Raw genomic sequence first — 18,944 nt, forward strand, 5'->3', positions numbered from 1 at the left:
GGTTGAGGCAGGTAGGAAGTAGGAGTAAGGAGGTGCTGTGTACATTAGTGTCACTGACTCCACCGTTCACAACGCCATATCATTCTCCTTATTTTATACTCATTTGAGTCCACAATGCTGTGGTGTTACAGCCCATATACAACTGTCCTACCTAAAAGTCCTGCTGTCGGTTTAACAGTGACGAGTGTCATTTTTCCACTATCCTATACATAGAATTCAGCAGGAAGGTTCATGAGGCATCGTGTTTCTACATGGGTTACACTGGTTGGTGGAGGCAGAAGCAATGGAGAAGTGGTGATGAAATTAAGGCAAAGTTAGGCTTTTGACTAACTTTGATCTGTGATCTTGAATAAGTTTGTCTAGATTAGAGGGAGCACCTAAAATCCAAAAAGCCTTTTTTCTTTGATTTCTATACTTTTGTTAGTTTTAAAAATTATTTTTTAAAATCAGTCCTTTGAAGTGGCTTGTTCTCTTCTGATGAGACAGCTTTGGGGAACTGTTTAGTCTTATTTCTTTTGTGACTGGGAAGTTGTGGGGACGCTACTTTGTAGCTTTTACATCCTCAGTTCTGGCCTCCTCATGTACTTTACAGATGCCCCCAAAGGTCAGCATTCATCCACCTTTCCCTGGGAGTGTTTGGCCATCTCTAAAGCAGAGGTATTTTAACAGCTCTCCTTAATGGATATCCTGTGGTTTCAGGCCTCAGACAGGCTACCCTTGGGCCCTCAGCAGAAGTAGGGAATCATCTTATACTTCCGGATCATCTTATACTCAGGCAAAATATGAGATGCTGCGTCAGGGTTTCCCAAGGGAAGAAACTGAGTGGGAAGTGCAGGTAAACCCCACAGTACAAAATAAAACAGAGCTGTCAGTGGTTGAAAGGACTGTATTTTGACAGCATAATAAGGTAATTGTTTAAAACCATGGCTAATTCATCAGATGTCATGTGTCTTTTATAGTTAAAAGATGAAATTTCTTTACCCACTGGTATAAACAACAGAAAGATTCTAAAACTTTCAAAAAATGTGCCAGTTCTGCCTGCTTTGTTTCATGTTCTTTGACAACTTTCAAAATGTAAGCTGAGATTCATGTAACTATTAGTGGGAATATAAATATCATGGCTTCATAAGGATAAAATTAGAGGAGCTCAACATAATGGCTCATTTGAATGATTTCTAAGGGGTTTCCATGCCCAGGCTAATAATTGTGCATTTAGCAATAAGAAAATCTCAAAGTCTATTTCTTATCTTTCCCTAGAGTTATAGCTTTTAAACCCAACCTGGTCGTTCCTTTTGTACCACTCCACTCACTTGATAAGGGTGACATGGGCTGAGCTTTCTCTCCTATCAGGGTTCAAAGACAAGTTTAGCAGCATTTCTAAACTTCCCTCAATCAGCTCACAGGAAACAGACCAGTTTCATTATCCTATTAACAGATTTACATTTCTGTTCTCTCAAAGTGTCAGTTAATGTCCTTAAAGGTAATATGCATAAGTATACACGATAGTCTCTGAATTTTTCTCGGAAACCTTAGAATTCCAATTCATTCTCTTTGGCTCAGACTTGGGTGAATTTGCTTCTCAGAGTAGGGGCGTGAACAATTATTCCTCACTTAATGTTATCTGTTTCTTCTTTCCCTTTCCCCCGCCCTCCAATAGTCCTTCTGAGCTTGCTTGTTCTTCCCTTACTCCCATTGTTGAAAACGTGGCCTCCCCTCCTTCTCACCTTTCCAGAAATCTCCCTGTGTTCCTCAAGCTCGGCTCATCACAAACTTGGAGTTCTGTTTTCTCATGGCCTTCTTGCATTTTCTTCTTTTAAGAGACAGGGTCTTGCTCTGTCTCCCAGATTAGAATGAAGTAGTATAATTCTAGCTCACTGCAGCCTCAAACTCCTGGGCTCAAGCGATCTTCCCACCTCAGCCTCCTGAGAAGCTAGGACCACTGTTGTGTGTCACCACGCTAGCTACTTATTTTATGTTTTCTAGAGACAAGGTCTCACTCTGTTGCCCAGGCTGGTCTTGAACTCCTAGCCTCAAGCAATCTTCCTACCTCAGCCTCCCAAAGGACTGGGAGGTGCCACTCTTCTTGCATTTTTTACCTTTGCATTTATTTCCTGGTTACAATACTTTTAACTTAATGACTGTTGAACTAGATTCTGCCAATGTACATGCCATCCAGGACACGTTCATGCCACTTTAATTCTCTTAGAACATCAATGAGATAGTCTTACTGGGGAGAGAAAGGGCAGGGGTTTGGTTTTCTGGCAGGTTTTCTTTCACTTGAATAACCAGCCTACCCTCGGCGGGGAGGAATTGATTGATGGCTGCTTCCTCTTTTGTAAAGAACAAACATCAAATTAGTGGTTTGTCCTCACTCTGTGAATAAGCGGAATAATAACACCTGTGCTCCTCAATGCCGCTCCCTGCATTATTTTGAAACCAATATAATTTTGTTTGGATGGAACGTAGATAGCAACCTTAATGGGGAGGAATGTGGAAGAAGAATCACTGAAGGGGGACCAGTCAAGCCTGACAGGCGGCAACTCTGGTGCCAAAGAATGGACACAGGATCAGAGTTGTGGACCTCCGTCCTGAATGCAAACGTCCTGAGGGTGGCAGAGAGTCATACTATTTCTCCCATCAGGACAAAAATCAGTGTATTGGAGCTCACTCAGGAAGTGCTTTTTGGGATTGGCATGGGAAGGGGATGAGGCCGGTTGACAATTAGCCTAGTTCACTGGGGTTTTGTTGTAGGAGCTGGGTGGTGACACCATATGGCCAACAGGAGACACCAGCGACATCCCTAATTTCTCTAGCTTCCTGATAGGTCCTGGTAGGGTCGGGGGTCCACCAGGATTTGCCTTGGTATGGTCTACCTCTGACTGAAATTAAACTCTAAGTAGGTAACTGGGGAAGGCCTTTCTCCAGTGAGGTTTTGATGTAATCTCATCATCGGGGACTGGATTGGACCTGGAGAAAACAGTTCTTCTATAGTCTTGTTTCTAGAGTGGCACCCTGGTCTTGGGCAGGTCAGAAGGACAGATAGTTGGTCACTACCTTCAACACCAATCATGGCTGGAAAAGGGCCCCAGTAGGGAGTGCCTTTCTCACTTATCGATCACAAAGGCTCGAAGATTGTCTGCAATTTTTTCGGATGCCACAAAGCTGTCATTAGAGCTGCCCATTGGCAAATCATGTTCAAATTTTTGATAATCACATTACAGTCTTCCTTCACTGTTTCTTCCCCTGGTCCTGGAATTAAGACTGGGCTCCATTTGACAACTTACCTTCTATGCAGGTACAGCAGGCTATGTCAGCTCACAGCATCTACTCAGTAGGCACAGAAATACCCATTGAATGGGACTGAGAAAGTGGAATGGGAGGGGAAGGTGTGAAGAACAGGAAGTTTTCCTCATTATGTCCCAAGTCTGTCTACTTAGAGCAACAGGATAGTGATGATACTTTCTGGTTAAAGACATCACGGCAACAGTCTTCCCTCGACAGCTCTCTAGCAATAGCCAGTGGCATGTAAACCCTGCATTTTTGCACTGTATCCAGTGTTTCCAACTCCCTTATAGAACTTTCCCTGAAGTCAGCAAGAACCCTGTGAGAATCAAGATTTGTCTAGAAATTTAGCATTTACCTAATCAATGATTCTCTAGACATGCCAGTACCTCTAAGGGATTCATATGCATGTTTGGTGGACTTCGAGCACGTGGCAATTTGGAGAAGGAAGTGGAGAATGCAGTAGCAGCAGGAGAAATGTTTGATGTTGCTAAACATCAACTCCACGGCAAACCTAGAACTAGGGGAATGGGAGGCATGGTGCAGGTAGCTGCTGACACACAACTCTGGAGATAGCTGCCTGCAAAACTGGATGGGACTCCAGGCAATAGGCTTTAGGGCCTAACTGCCCCGTCAAGGTCACCGATTGTGACAGGAGCCATGGTCCACAGCATTGAGCATAGAATTATTATTACTGCTAAGCATGAGCCTCACCATGATGCTCTTGGGGTGGAACACAAGAGCCCAGAGAGAATATGCTTATTTTATGCAACCTCTAATGTTTCCTCCCAGAGTTGTGATGAAACTGAACCAAACTCTACCATGAGAATTGGTATCCCAGGTCAGCAGCCAAAACAAGTGGTGACACTTGGCCAGGCATGGTGGCTCACGCCTGTAATCCCAGCACTTTGGGAGGCCGAGGTGGGTGGATGACAAGGTCAAGAGTTTGAGACAAGCCTGGCCAACATAGTGAAACCCTGTCTCTACCAAAATACAGAAAATTAGCTGGGCGTGGTGGTGGGCGTCTGTAATCCCAGCTACTTGGGAGGCTGAGGCAGGAGACTCGCTTGAACTTGGAGGTGGAGGTTGCAGTGAGCCAAGATCACACCACTGTACTCCAGTCCAGCGACAGTGTGAGGCTCTGTCTCAAAAAAAAAAAAAAAAAAAAAATTAGTGCTGACACTTTATACATCTAGCTCTGAAAGAAATGAAGTCTGTAAGAGGGACTGTTAACCCTCAAAATGGTCTGGGGATGCTATATCCCCTTGTGGACTTGTCACACTGGTGTGAGTGTAGGGAGTGGGAACCCTTCTTCTCAGCTCCTTCCTCACCATGTGTCATTTAGGGACAAAGGGAGCAGGATATCTTCCCTTTGAAAAATCTCATGTGCCTAGCAATACTCATCACCCTGTGAATAATGTTGATGCATTCACTTAACCAATATTATAAGCCCCTGCTGTGTGTCAGACACTATGCTCGGTGCTGAAATAGACAAAGAGGGGTGTCTTTGAAGGCAAATCCCAGTCTCCTAAGAGACACTAGAACCACAGGCAACTACGCTGATCTATGCAATGACATGTAATGCAACTTTGTCCTGCAACCACCTTGAGATCTTTGAAAGTTCTTCTACCTCCAAAACTCAGACAAATCCTCTCTCTTGCCAAGTGCCTAAAGCAAGGATATGTTTATAGAGGTAGCTGGGGGCATCTGGCCAATTTATTTCCTAGCAGACCTGCTGTTTCCCCCGATTCCAATACTTTCTTCCCCAACCCAAACCAAGGCATCTAGCAATGTTAAAAACATCAAGAGTGATAAAACAGGCATTTTAATGAAGATTATTGATTTATTCATTGGCTGTTTCTTTAAATAGATAGAGAACTAATAAAGGATCTACCCCAAATAACCAAAAATATGAGCCTCAGCACCAGCAGAAATTGGAAGCGTTCTGGTATTTATATGTGTTTTGCTCAGTTGGCAGATTTGTTATAGGAAACTATTTGCAAAGCCTTGGAAAAATGTGCTCCCTCTGCCTGTTAAAGGAATATGCAGGTTGGTTGGTGCTGGTTCTCCATCTGACAATTCTGTCTGGTGGCCTTAAAAAAAAAAAATACAGCATAGTCCAGATTTGGACTATGCAAATGGTATCTTTAAACTTAACTTTTAGGTCTTGAGCAAAGCCAAATATTATTGAAATGTTTATTTTGGTTTTAACTGCAGGAGGTTTTCATTCAAAATGTGTTGCTTTAGGGAAAAAGGAAGGGTGTTTATACTAGGTACCTTTTAGCATTCTTCTTTAGGAGACATTAATTAATTTAGTTCATATAATCAAAACTGGAATCAAGGAAAAATCATTTATGCTTTTAGAAATTCTCATGTTCTTATACTTCTTTGGAGATTGAATTGACTCCAAAGAGACTATTTTGTGATTAAGAATATTTTTGTGGCCGGGCACGGTGGCTCATGCCTGTAATCCCAGCACTTTGGGAGGCCAAGGCAGGTGGATCACCTGAGACCAGCAGTTCGAGACCAGCCTGGCCAACACGGCGAAACCCTGTCTTTACTAAAACTACTAAAATTAGCCAGCTGTGGCAGCGGGTGCCTGTAATCCCAGCTACTCAGGAGGCTGAGGCAGGAGACTCACTTGAACCCGGGAAGTGGAGGTTGCACTGGGCCAAGATCACGGCATTCCACTGCAGCCTGGGTGACAGAGCAAGTCTCCGTCTAAAAAAAAAAAATAGAATATTTTTGTATAGGGAGTCATTATATTATGTCCTTAGACCAGGAGGTCCTGTTGAGGCAGAAATTTTTGAAGTAAAACCATTTTTTTTGAAGGAAACACATATTTAAATATCAAAGAACACTGGACATATACTTTTTAAAATTTATATACTTGTATTAGTTATCTATTTCTAAACAAAACCTTTGCAGCTCAAAACCACAGTCATTAATCTCGCAGGTTTATGTAGGTTACGCAGGTGCAGCTGACCTGCTTGGTCTGAGCCTTCGAAAGGCTGCAGTGAGGATGTCAGCCTAGGCTGCCGTCACCGCAAGGGTGCCCTGGGGGTGGATCCACTCCCAAGCTCACTCGTGTGGCTGTTGACAGGATGCAGTTGCTCATGGGTTGTTAGGCTGAGGGCCTCAGTTCCTCATTAGGCCAGAGGCTTCCTTTAGTTCCCCCACATGTTTTCTCATGGGGGCAGCTCACAGCGTAGCAATTGGCTTCATCAGAACAAGCAAGCAGGAGGGTAAGAGACAGAAAGCAAGATAGAAGCCAGGGTCTTTCACAGCCTGACCTTAAGAGCAGTACCTCATCACTTTTGCCCTTTTATGACAAACATCCTATTGACTTTTGTCACTACATCAGAAGCGAGTCACTAGGTCTAGCCCACACTCAAAGGGAGAGGATTTCACAGAGCAAGAATATCAGGAAGCAGAATCATTGGTTATTTAATCAGAAGCTGCTAGCACAGTTCTTAACGAAACTACAAAACATTGAATTGGGAGGAATATGGGGGTAGGAGGGTGACAAGGGAGGGCAGGTTAATTCTGTGTATGCTGAGGACAATGTGCCGCATGAAAAGTGTTCCCATCAGACTGGTGTATTTCTTTTTCTTTTTCTTTCTTTTTTTTTTTTTTTTTTTTTGAGATGGAGTCTTGCTCTCGGTTCACTGCAGCCTCCACCTTCCGGGTTCAAGCAATTCCCCTGCCTCAGCTTCCTGAATAGCTGGGATTACAGGCGCATGCCACCATGCCTGGCTTATTTTTTGTATTTTAGTAGAGATGGGGTTTCACCTTGTTGACCAGGATGGTCTCAATCTCCTGACCCTGTGATCTACCTGCCTTGGCCTCCCGAAGTGCTGGGATTACAGGCATGAGCCACCATGTCCACCCCAGAATGGTGTATTTCTAGGACATCTGCAATGCATCACTCTCTAATAAAAGAAAAAAACAGCCACTTCTTGACAGATACTCAAAGGTATGGAGTCCCTTACTAAACCACACTCCAAAGAAATAAGCCTGCAAAATAGGGGAAAGTTGTTTTTCACCTAGAAAGCAGATTCCCTGCATTTTTCTTATTTTCAAATAGTGGGGAGAAACCCTAAGCTGTACATATGAAGGAGTGGACTCATTTCTCCTCTTGCACAGCACCTCCGGCACCTTGTACACCCCATTCCTCCCGAACTCCCAAGCACACACTCACCTCCCAAGCATCTGCAGATCTGCATACATATTATCAAGTCTGTACAGAGTACTGAGTGAAATGGTCACTGTAGCTATGGAAAGGTGAGATTTGCAGGCAGTCTGAAATGTTTCTTGCTAAAGTAGTTCCAATCCTTTCCCCATTTAGAATAAAATACGTTCTTAGTAAATGATTTTTAGGCAGAAAAAGAAAACCACACTGGAAATAGGATTCTAATAAACCAACATGGGGCTCGAGCTGGTGAACACATTCTGAACCATCCCTATACAGAAACCACAAGACAAATAAGAAAAAGAATATCCAGATCACTTAGACCCTTCAAACCACATCCTAGGTTCCAAGGAGAGTGGCTGCGAGTTAGGAAAGATACGTTTATCCAGTGGACCTTTTGACTCTTTTGTCAATCTTAAGTTTAAGAAAAAATTGTAGAGTAAAAAATTTTGGTTTGGGTCCCTTCCCACCTTCCCTTGCTTCGTCACTTTCCTTAAGCCTCTAAGCATCCAGATCTTCCCCACAGCAGTGCTTCCTGGTCAGTGATTACCCTCTCCTCTTTTTATCTCTTTTCTTCACACGCACCTTCAGTCCATAAATCCAAGCTTTTTGTAAGGAGGGAGGGTAAGTAAACTAATTGATACTAAGGTGAGAGTGAATTATATATAAACCTCTTAATATATTAAATCTACTAAGCAGTGTTTCAGAAGGAAATTTGCTAACATGGACATCTTACTTGAAAAAAATTCAATTAGTTCAACAAAGTATGGTTTAGAAATCATTTTCTATCAGGATTGGGGAGAGATTTTTTTTTTCTTAAAGCAGTTAGGTTTCCCCAGCAGATTTTGAATGCTTGGATATTTGTGATTCTTTCCTATGGGAATCTGATCTGGATGAGACCGAAGACCATAAACCCTCTAGCTTTCCCTTTGGGTCTTTTGCTATTAAAAACTAGTTGGACTTAAACAAGTTAAGTGTGTTTTAAGGATGGCTCCTTTCACCCATTTCTAAAAGCTAGCATTCTTGAGGTTCTTCTTTATTTAGCAGAAAGAATGCTGGTTTTCCAATCTCTCACTCAAAAGGAACTTTTACTTATCTCATAAAAAAGAGTGGGATGGAAATTAATGTAATAGAAAAGGTATACTACAAATATGGCAGCTGTATTTAATCAATTTATGTTCAAAGATAAATTAGTAGTAGTAATAAGAGTTGTGCTGTATAAAATCACCATATCTCATGTTCAAATTGCAGATTATCAGTTGAAAAAGCGTGGATTGTTTTCCCCCTGAAAGAAATCTTTTAACGTGGTACCATAAGAGACATTAAGGCTGGCTATTGTTTTATTTCTCTCTCTCTCTGTCATTTGATTTCTGACTTTGAGTGGATTTTTTTAACATTACAAAATCATAGAGAAAGAATATTGGATCATTTATTGTAGAGTTTTTAAACAATTTGATACCATTGTGTTTCTGGCGTCATAACTGCATTTGCTGTTTGTGAGGGGTGTAGAGGTCCCTGATGTTCAGTGTACAGTACCAGCATTTGTACAAAACATTGCAGCCTGGCCTGTGGAGGACAGGGGTTACTCAGGGGCAAGCTGCTGCTTGCAATAATACCCCCGGTGCCTCCTTCTAATCTTGCACCGTTTCCCAGGGCAGACAGCCTTGTGGGGCTCTGACTGGTGCCCTGGAGCATGCTTCACCTTCCATTTTTCTTGCTCTGATTTCTGAAGACAGAATGTTCTCTTCACCCTGCACATCAGGAGTTTTCCTTCTGTTTTCATTTTTCACTGGTTCCTTTGTGAATTTGCACTTTGATCTAACCTAAAACATTGGAAACAGGAATAAACACAAATAATGGCATGAGGCCGTGGCCACAGAATGACAAGACAGGACACAGCAAATAAATAGAATGAGAAGGCTCATACATTTCTGTTTATTTATTTACTTACTTATTTCTTGAGACAGGGTCTCATTCTGTCACCCAGGCTGGAGTGCAGTGGCATGATCATAGCTCACTGCAGCCTTGAACTCCTGGGCTCAAGTGATCCTCCAGCCTCAGCCTTCTGAGTAGCTGGGATTACAGGCACATACCACCATGCCTGGCTAATTAAAAACAAAATTCTTTTGTACAGATGGGGTCTCACTATGTTCCCCAGGCTAGTCTCGAACTCCTGGGCTCAAACAGTCCTCCTGCCTTGACCTCCCAAAGTGCTGGGATTATAGGCCTGAGCCACTGTGCTCAACTCCTTCCCATTCTAAAAAGTGTCTAAGGCAGTTATGGAGATTATATAACAAAGTATAAAATTTTTGAGTGAAAGGAAAATAAGGAGAGAGAAATAAATGTAAATGTGTATACAGTTAATATGTACACAGAATGTTTTGTAAGGCCTTTGACAGTTCCTTTAAAAATCACCTGCAGGCCAGGCACAGTGGCTCACGCCTGTAATCCCAGGAGTTTGGTAGGCTGAGGTGGGCAGATCACTTGAGGTCAGGAGTTCAAGACCAACCTGGCCAACATGGTGAAACCCTGTCTCTACTAAAAATACAAAAAGTAGCCAGGTGTGGTAGCATGCACCTGTAGTCCCAGCTACTTGGGAGGCTGAAGCAGGAGAATGGCGTGAACCCAGGAAGTGGAGGTTGCAGTGAGCTGAGATCGCGCCATTGTGCTCCAGCCTGGGTAACAGAGACTCCATCTCAAAGAGAAACAACAACAACAACAAAAAAAACACCTGCAAATTTGAGCTGCCTAGCAGCCAAGCAAAAAAGGGAATCACAACGATAAGATTCATATGTCTGCCAATTTAAAAACAAATCAGTTCTCTTGGATCAGTGCTTCTCAAACTGGAATGTACATTTGAGACACCTGGTGCATGTTAAAATGTAGGTTCTGATCTAGCAGGTCCATGGTGCATTTCTAACTGGCTCCCAGGCAATGCTATGCTGATGCTGATGCCGACATTGATGCTGCTACTCCCTGGACTGCCCTTTGAGTAGTAAAAGTTTAGCTCACTCAAAAAAACCTCATAGTTTATTTGGAGTAACATCCCTTTAGCCCTTTAGCCCTTGTAAATATTTTAAGACTACATTACAATAAAGTTCTGGTGAGTCTAATTGTTGAGCAGAGAGATTGTTTACTTCAGAGCACCTGGATTTGAATGTGCTGTGCCACCTGCTGCTGTCTTACCTGGTACAAGTTAACGTATTCTCCTCGCATCTCAGTTTAATCGTTTTCTGAATGAGACTAATAGTAGTACCTGTCATAGATGCTTACAACGGTGCCTGCGTAGAGTAAGAATGAAATAATGTTAGCTATCTTTTATTATTACATTTAAAATAGATTTTGCTGGCAGTGAAATATGAATGATAAATTAAAATCATCTCCTCAACTCTTTTCCTTTCGTAAGTACCTTAAAAGAATGTATCTAGATTTGCAATTTCATTCTGAATCCTTGAATAAAAGACACCAGATAAGCAGAAGATATTACTGACATTAGTAGGCATTTGAAGTTCACTCGGATGGAATCAGTCTGTTTACAACAAATTGCTATAGAGAGTAAAAAGCACCAACCTTTTCCGGTAGTTTTTGAATGTCTGCATCTTTGTTCATGCAGTTGGCTTTGCTGCATTTCCACTTCAGTAAATAGGTCATCAATTCTTTGGCTCTGTCTTTGAAAAAAAAAAAAAAAAAACTACAGAGGGTGAATTTTAAAACACAAATAAAGAAAAAGAAATTACTTTGAAATTGCCAAAATTGTTTGGCTGAAAGAGCTTATTTAGAAAAACAGAGCTTTTTATGTATAAATCTGTTTCAGTGGTGGTATATCAGAATTGCGTGTTGCTAGTAGTTTGCTATCAAACCAATGCTTGTGTTTCAAGCTATTAAAAAAATGAACAAAATAGGCCAGGTACGGTGGCTAATGTCTGTAATGCCAACATTTTGGGAGGCCAAGGTGGGTGGATCACTTGAGGTCAGGAGTTCAAGACCAGCCTGGCCAACATGGTGAAACCCTGTCTCTACTAAAAATACAAAAATTAGCCAGGCCTGGTGGTGTGCTCCTGTAGTCCCAGCTACTTGGGAGGCTGAGGCAGGAGAATCGCTTGAAGCCGGGAGGTGGTGGTTGCAGTTAGCCGAGATCATGCCACTGCACTCCAGCCTGGGCAACAGAGCAAGACTCCATCTCAAAAAAAAAAAAGAAAGAAAAAAAAGAATAAAATAGAAACACCGATTTTTCTGGTATTTTATACCTTCCCCGAATATCCATACCCAAGGCATTTTTAAGATTCCCCTAAGCTGGAAGCAGCAGACCACATGTTATTTAAAACATATTAAGATGTACCTACTGCCTCCTGTATCATGTATATTTTCTATATAATTTTATAACAATCTGCAAAGTAGCAGGAAAAAACTTTCGCCTTCAGATTAAACTCAGAAGAGTTGCCATTGGCTAACTGAAAACCTTTGCATGCGATAAGCATTTAGTTAAAAATTTATTAATTTTGGTTTTGAGGTTTTACTTTTCATATTTTTAGAACCAATAACTTTTTGTGCAATCCTAAGTTGTTCATCGATCCTAGGTGCAGTGTTTGTCATCCTGAGAGCTTCAATGGCCCTGCCAAAACCTCAACCTCAGCTCAGAGTAGGAAATGGTCAAACACTCAGTAACTGGTAAGCAAATGGATTTCAGTCACTAAATGGAACTGGAGGAATGGAGTGCTCCCTCAGAAAGAGCATTTCAGCTGGTCACAATGGCTTGGGCTTGTAATCTTAGCACTTTGGGAGGCCCAGGCATGAGGACCACTTGAGCCCACGAGTTCGAGACTAGCCTGCGTAACACGGGAAGATTTCACCTCTACAAAAAGTAAAAATAAAAAATTAGTCAGGCATTGTGGTGGCTTGCACCTGTAGTCCCAGACACTTAGGAGGCTGAGGTGGAGGACTGCTTGAGCCCAGGAAGTTGAAGCTGCGGTGAGCTGTGATCACGCCACTGCACTCCAGCCCAAGCGACAGAGCGTAGACTCTATCTCCAAAAAAAAAGAGGCTGTGAGAGAGGAAGGCAGGGGGATGTTAATCAGAGAGATATAGAGTCTGGGAGAGACTGAAAGAGAGGCAGAGAGAAATACACAAATTAAAGACACAGACTGAGAGAAATGGAAAAATGAAGAGTGGATCCCAGAGAGATTGATTGACTTCCCAGGTAACATACAGTATCTCACAATCCTGCAGAGTGTTTAAAGTTGCATTTTAAAAGGCATTCAGTTGGTTCACACAATCCTGGTAAGAAGATCATCTTAATTAGTATCATATTTTGTAGTTTTCAAAGCAGTTCTTAGGCATCATTGCATTTCAGACTTGGCTCCAGCCCTTTTATTACAGGTGAGGAAATTCACTTGTTCACCTTACATTTGTAGAGCATTTTGCAATTTTTTGAAGGACATTTCCACCCATTATCTAATCACAAGTCTCCATAAATCCCATCTCCCCTGGTATAAAAGCAACTTAAATTACAGGTTGTACTGAGATTCACAATGCAGCCCACAAAATCAGCAAATATTTTTTCTTTGTTTCCTCCTTTTTTAAAAAAAGCGTATATTTGATATTACTACTTTGTTTCAGGCTGTATATTGAAATAACAAAAATAAAACCAAAATTGACACCAATTTTATTTCAAAATAAAATCTACTTTTTTCACTTTCCCACATCATCTTCTAGCTGCTAGCCTTCATGCATATTCAATTTTTGCATATTTACAGCCCTGTCAAAGATAAAATTTTATTTTCTGCATTTTCACTCAACATTATACACTGAGTATTGGCCATTTAACTCATCTCAGTCCCACTTTCAAAGAGATACCCAGGAAATAGAAGCAACAAGGGTTATTCGACCTTAAACAACTACAGATGATACTCTGGCTCTCTTTGGGATTTTTAAGGCCCTGTAAGTAAAATATTATCAGATTACAGAAGGCTTGGGATTCTGGCTTTATCACATGACTGATTGGTCCTCCATGTTCTCCTTGGCAGATGTGGGAATCAGTGACACAATGTTTTTTACTCAAAACATGGTTTAGCTTACCATCACCAGGAATGGCCAATGCATACGCATTCACACTGTGAAGGTTTATTTGCACCTCCACTCTTCTTAACCAAGCTTTTTCACAGAAGAAATAACCCCAACTTCATGAACCCTATTCCCATGACCTATTTGCCAATCTGTTAAAATAATGGCCAACTCAAATGATCAGTAATGATTGACTCACTATGACATCATCCATCACCTTTGTCACTGGAAGCCCATTTGCCTTGAAGAGTGCTGCATCTTCCGACTTTGCTCCAGCAACTTCAGCTCCTCATTAAATCCCTCCCTGTAGGTCATCCCTGCAACCAGTTGACACTGGAGCTCAGCAGCCAGCTGATGAGGGCCTTCACCCCTCTTGTCGAGCTGCTCCTCTCTCCTCTCAAAGCCCTCTTTCCGTCTCTCCTGCTGGCTGACCTAGAAGCTCAGCTAAAGAGGTGTTCAAGGTGTCTAGTTGCTTGAACAGGTGGCCCGTGTGCTTTTTGCTGTAACGCACTTGCTCCTTGAGCTCGGCTCCAAGCTGTAGAAGACCATGGGACAGCACATTGATGTCATCTTGGGAATAAGTAACAGGGTCAGGTTTTTCTGTTTGTTTCCTTGCACCAGATAAAGAGTAGGATAAATTTGGGAGAAGCCAAAGTGATGTTTTTGCATTGTGGCTTTGAATGATTTCCAGGTCCCTTGGTTAACCTGTTCTCAGCAAAGGAAATAGAAGATGGTCCCAAGAAGGTGAGAACAGAGTGTTTGGCTGAAAATTTGATCTAAAAATGACCAGATTCCACAAGTTAACCCCAGAGCTGCTCAATTACAGCAGTTTAAAAATAAGTTGAGGACTCGTTGCTAAATCAGTGGAAAGAATTTGGAGTTTCCAAAATAGTTTGTAATCAAGAAAAGCCATCTGACGAGGCCTTGGAGGGGAAATTGCTGATGAATATCAAATGCCCAGTTCTCTATGTGGTGATATATGTGACTGAAGAAAACTGCTTTTGTCCACATTTGGAGAAAGATAAGATTATACTAAATGCCTGGCACAGACACTGGACCTTCAGTTACTTAGAAAACTTTCAAAATAACTTTGCCGTAACAAGTGGCAAATTATTAAGGTTATGGGCTGTCCTCTCAAAAATACTTAGATAACATGATTCTCTGGCTAGTATGAGATACTTAATTTATCACATATGAAGCATATGAGCCTGTTTATCAGTTCGTTAATAATTATTCTTATCTGGCTTGGACTCCGGGTTACTGGTCATGCAGGCAGATCTTCCCTCCCAAAAGAAAACATTGTTATTCTTTTGTATTCATTTCTTTAAAAGCATGCAGATTTAACAAAACATATTACTTAGCACTCTTACTGATTTAGAAATGTGATGACCCTTAGGAAATGCATCTCCTTAAAAGAAATTCCAGGCAAACTCATTTAACCTTCCTGGGAGTTAGTTTCCTGGCCTTCAAAAAATGGGATGTTGGACCAAATTATCTTGAGTTTCCTTCCAGCTGTGTGCTCGGTAGGGAGTGCTGGCAATATGGGGCAGGACACTGAATATCTGTGGTGGTGATGTTTGGATACAGGGGTGAGCAACCCCTTTGGAAGCAACGGGCGAAATTGCTGAGCAGTGGTGGGGGTGCATGGGAATGGGTGGCGGTGCCCTGGTATTGGAATGTAAGAGACGAGTGTGGTGAGAGCAGTCTGGCAGGGCTACTACTGTTATGATTTACACAGTCCCTTTCAGCCAGCTACTTCAAAGCACCTTCACAAACTTTGGCTCATTATGCCTTCAAACACAGCATTCAAGAAAGGTTGATTGGCGTCTTTTAATTAATTCAAACATGATGAAGCTGAGCTTTACAGAATATAAAGGGATTCCTCCAAAACTATGCTGCACTGCAGAGGGGCAAGATATATAAAGTGTTCACCACAGCTTTCTAACTGAAACAAGGAAATAACCTAAACACTTATTTTTAGAGGAGACCAGTGTAAATTATGGCATGTTCACAACATGCAATGACACACACTCATTAAAATCATGTTTATTAAAAACAGTCACATTGGGGAAATGGTCATAACTGAACAACATTTGGTGGCATAAGAAAAGATAAAACTTTGTACATACAGTATGACAAAAATGTTTAATGTGGCCGGGCATAGTGACTTACGCCTGTAATTCCAGCACTGTGGGAGGCCAAGGCAGGAGTATCACTGAAGGCCAGGAGTTCAAGACCAGCCTGGGCACCATAGTGAGACCCTGTCTCTACAAAAAATTTAAAAATTACCCAGGTGTCATGATGCATGCCTACTATTGTAGCTACTTGGGCAGCTGAGGCTGGAGGATCACTGGAGCCCAGGAGGTCAAGGTTGCAGTAAGCCGTGATCACACCACTGCACTCCAGCCTGGACAACAGAGTGAGATCCTGTCCTGTCTCAAAAATTGGAAAAAAAAAAAAGTTTCATGTGTAGAGGGGAAAAGGCTAAATGGAAATGTGTTAAAGTCTTAACAGTGATCCTCTTCAGTGCAGTGGTACAGTGGGTGTTGCTATGCTTTTCTTTGTACTTTTATGTACTTCTAAGTTATGCAAGGTTAAAAAAAATGGGCACACGTTACTTTCATAATCATCTCTGAATATGATAATCATATGATTATGAAAGAGGGAGTGTGTGTGTGAAAGTGGAATGGACCAATTAAATAGAATGGTAGGGAAGACCTCAGAAGATATGACATATGAGCTGAACGCCAAAGATGAGAAGAACCAGTCATTTAGTGAATGGAGAAGCACTCTGGGGAACAGAGGCACGGAGGAAGGAAGAAGTTTGGAATGTTCTAGGTTTTGAAAAAAGGCCAGCATGGGAGAATGGTGAGAGATAAGGTCAGAGCCATTGCCAAGGGCAAGATCATGTAGGACCCATGATAAAAAGTTTGGGAAACCCTTGTAGGGGCCTGACATAATTTATTTTACATTTTTGAAAGATCCTTCTGACCAGTATATGAAGAACATTGTAAGAGGCAAGTATAGAAGTCAAGATCTATTGAGAAGGCATTGCAGGGGTCCAGGTGAGAATGAGGGTGGTTCGGAGTGGAGAGACAGGGACAAGGTAGGTTGGAGTGTGGGTCTGACTTGCTGGCTGTGTGGAGGAAATAATTATCATAATAACTATCATTTACGTTTTTAGGGGGCCATGTAACTTCAGTATGTTCTCAATGTTCACATTTATAGGTTTACAGACTTTGTACTTGATAAGGTACAGAAGTAAATCACTTGTCGTAAATCATGCGTTTAGAAGCATATGTCATGCTTCTATTATAGTAATGATAATAATAGAAGTCTACTGCTAGTCATAAAACTTATCTGTTCAGAGAAGGCTTTTTTTTTTTTCTCAAAGAAGTCTTCTAGGTTTCAATTGTTGCTCATTAATGCTCACCACAGCCCTTTGAGATCAGCACAATTATGCTTTGGAAAAGCTTTGGAAAAGCTAAGTAACTTGCCAAAGGCCATGCAGCTAAAAGAAGCAAAAGCAGAATTCAAATCTCAGCTCTCTGCCTCCAGAGAGAACACCCTTTACCCCTCTCTGATACTACCGCTCAACAGACATTAGCTCTGCTTTTTTGATTGGTGGCAGTGGAGATGAACAGAAGTGAACAGTAAGCAGAGAGAGGTCTGCACCCCACACACATCCCTGCACCCCAACTGTAAACTGTCTGCCATCATCATTTACTATATCCATGTACACTCCTGACAGCATCAGTGGCTCAGTCGTATCCACCTGCATCAGGGTTTTAGGCTGCCTCAGTTTAGACAGAGCAAGATTCGGGAAGTGCTGCTAAGGCAGCCAATGGTTGAGTAGAAACAGCACTGTACTGGATCTCTGCCTGCTCTGTGGCTCATTCATCATGTGTCTCATCTTTAAAAGTTAGGGCTCAGTCTAGGTGCCTCCTGGCCTGAGCACCCCAGAATTCTATGCTAATCCCTTTAGTGTGACATGGCCTGTCGTCTACTTTTCTGGGAAGACCGTCTACACCTCACTGGTATTTGAAGCTCATTGAGTATTGTCATATATCAACCCAGAAAGTCACAGGGTACAGCAGCTCAGACTCGCTCCCAGCACCAGGCCACCCCCATTCTGCCTCCAGGGAGTCACCCAAAATAGAGAGATGGGGGTAAAATAAGACCTAGGAATGCTATTTATTTGCCTCCACGGTCTTTGAACTTGCACATCCAATGTAACAGCTCCTGTGTGTTCTTGATTGTTCCAATTATCATTTTTCCTCTTGAATACCTGAGAGCATTCACTATTTTGCAAGAGATTTGAGTAGAGAATCCCTGTGCCCTAACTTTTCTTTCCTTGATGTGGGATGTTCTTCTGTAACTAAGTAAGTTTATCTCAACGTTTCCCCCAGGTAATTTCTCAGAATGTTAAATTCATAAAATGTACCATGAAAGGATAAATAAATGGAAGGAGTTCTGAGGTCAAAACATTTGGGGAAAGAAGAATCTTTCTCCTTCTAAGGCATTCTCAGTGCATAGTAACTTGTTTATCTCTCTTCGCCCTGGTCTTTCTCAACCACTTTTGCTCAACCCCCCACCTTCCCTACACACTTGTTAACACTTTGCAGAACACTAGGGCTCTGTGGGATGGGCTGGGAAATGCAGGTTGACATGCCACTGTTAATACCTAGAAAATTAAGGCAAACTTGTCCCTGAGAGATGTCAGGATAGCACAGTGTGAAAAGGCCATGCTTATCAGGGCTCTTATCTGAGAGTACAGTGGTTACAAGCATGACTCTGGAACTAGACAGTCTGGGTTCAATTCCCAGCTCTGCCATTTAGTTATATAATAGGGGGTGTCTTACCTAACATCTCTGTATCTCATTTGTTCCTCACTTGTGACATGGGGATGATGACAATGATAATAGTACCTACCTATAGGATAGCTATGAGAATTAAACAAATTAATAAATATGAAGTATTTGGAACATTGGACTGACTCAGGATAAGGCCTGTTTAAATGTTAGTATCATTATTGTTTCTGCAAGCCAGGAATATACTTCATCAATTATGTATACACTCATTCCTTCATTCAACAAATAGTTACTTACTACTACTATGTCCCAGGCACTATTCTAGCTGTTGGAGATACATCAGTGAATCAAAAACGTCAGAGAAAAACCCCTGGCCTTGTGGAACTTACATTTTAGTGGAATCTACTACTAATAATACAAATAGAAAGAAAAATATATGCAAGTTACCCAGGCACTGGGTAGCCTAGTGCCTGTCCTATAATTGTCAAATGGATGGATATATTATTCATATTGTTGTTGTTATACAGTAATTGAGTTTGGAGGTTTGAGCTGTCATCTTAAATAAGAACAGAAAGCTAAGCCAATACGAGTACCATGCC

General features: G+C 41.8%; 1 protein-coding gene across 3 annotated transcripts in view; it reads left to right on the forward strand.

Annotated features, from left to right (window-relative positions):
- Window positions 1-18,944, forward strand: part of DOCK8 (dedicator of cytokinesis 8) — a 239,730-nt gene that overhangs the window by 123,348 nt on the left and 97,438 nt on the right. The window lies entirely within an intron of this gene.

The sequence above is a fragment of the Rhinopithecus roxellana genome, chromosome 16 (genome assembly GCF_007565055.1).
Source record: "Rhinopithecus roxellana isolate Shanxi Qingling chromosome 16, ASM756505v1, whole genome shotgun sequence".
Classification (NCBI taxonomy): domain Eukaryota; kingdom Metazoa; phylum Chordata; class Mammalia; order Primates; family Cercopithecidae; genus Rhinopithecus; species Rhinopithecus roxellana.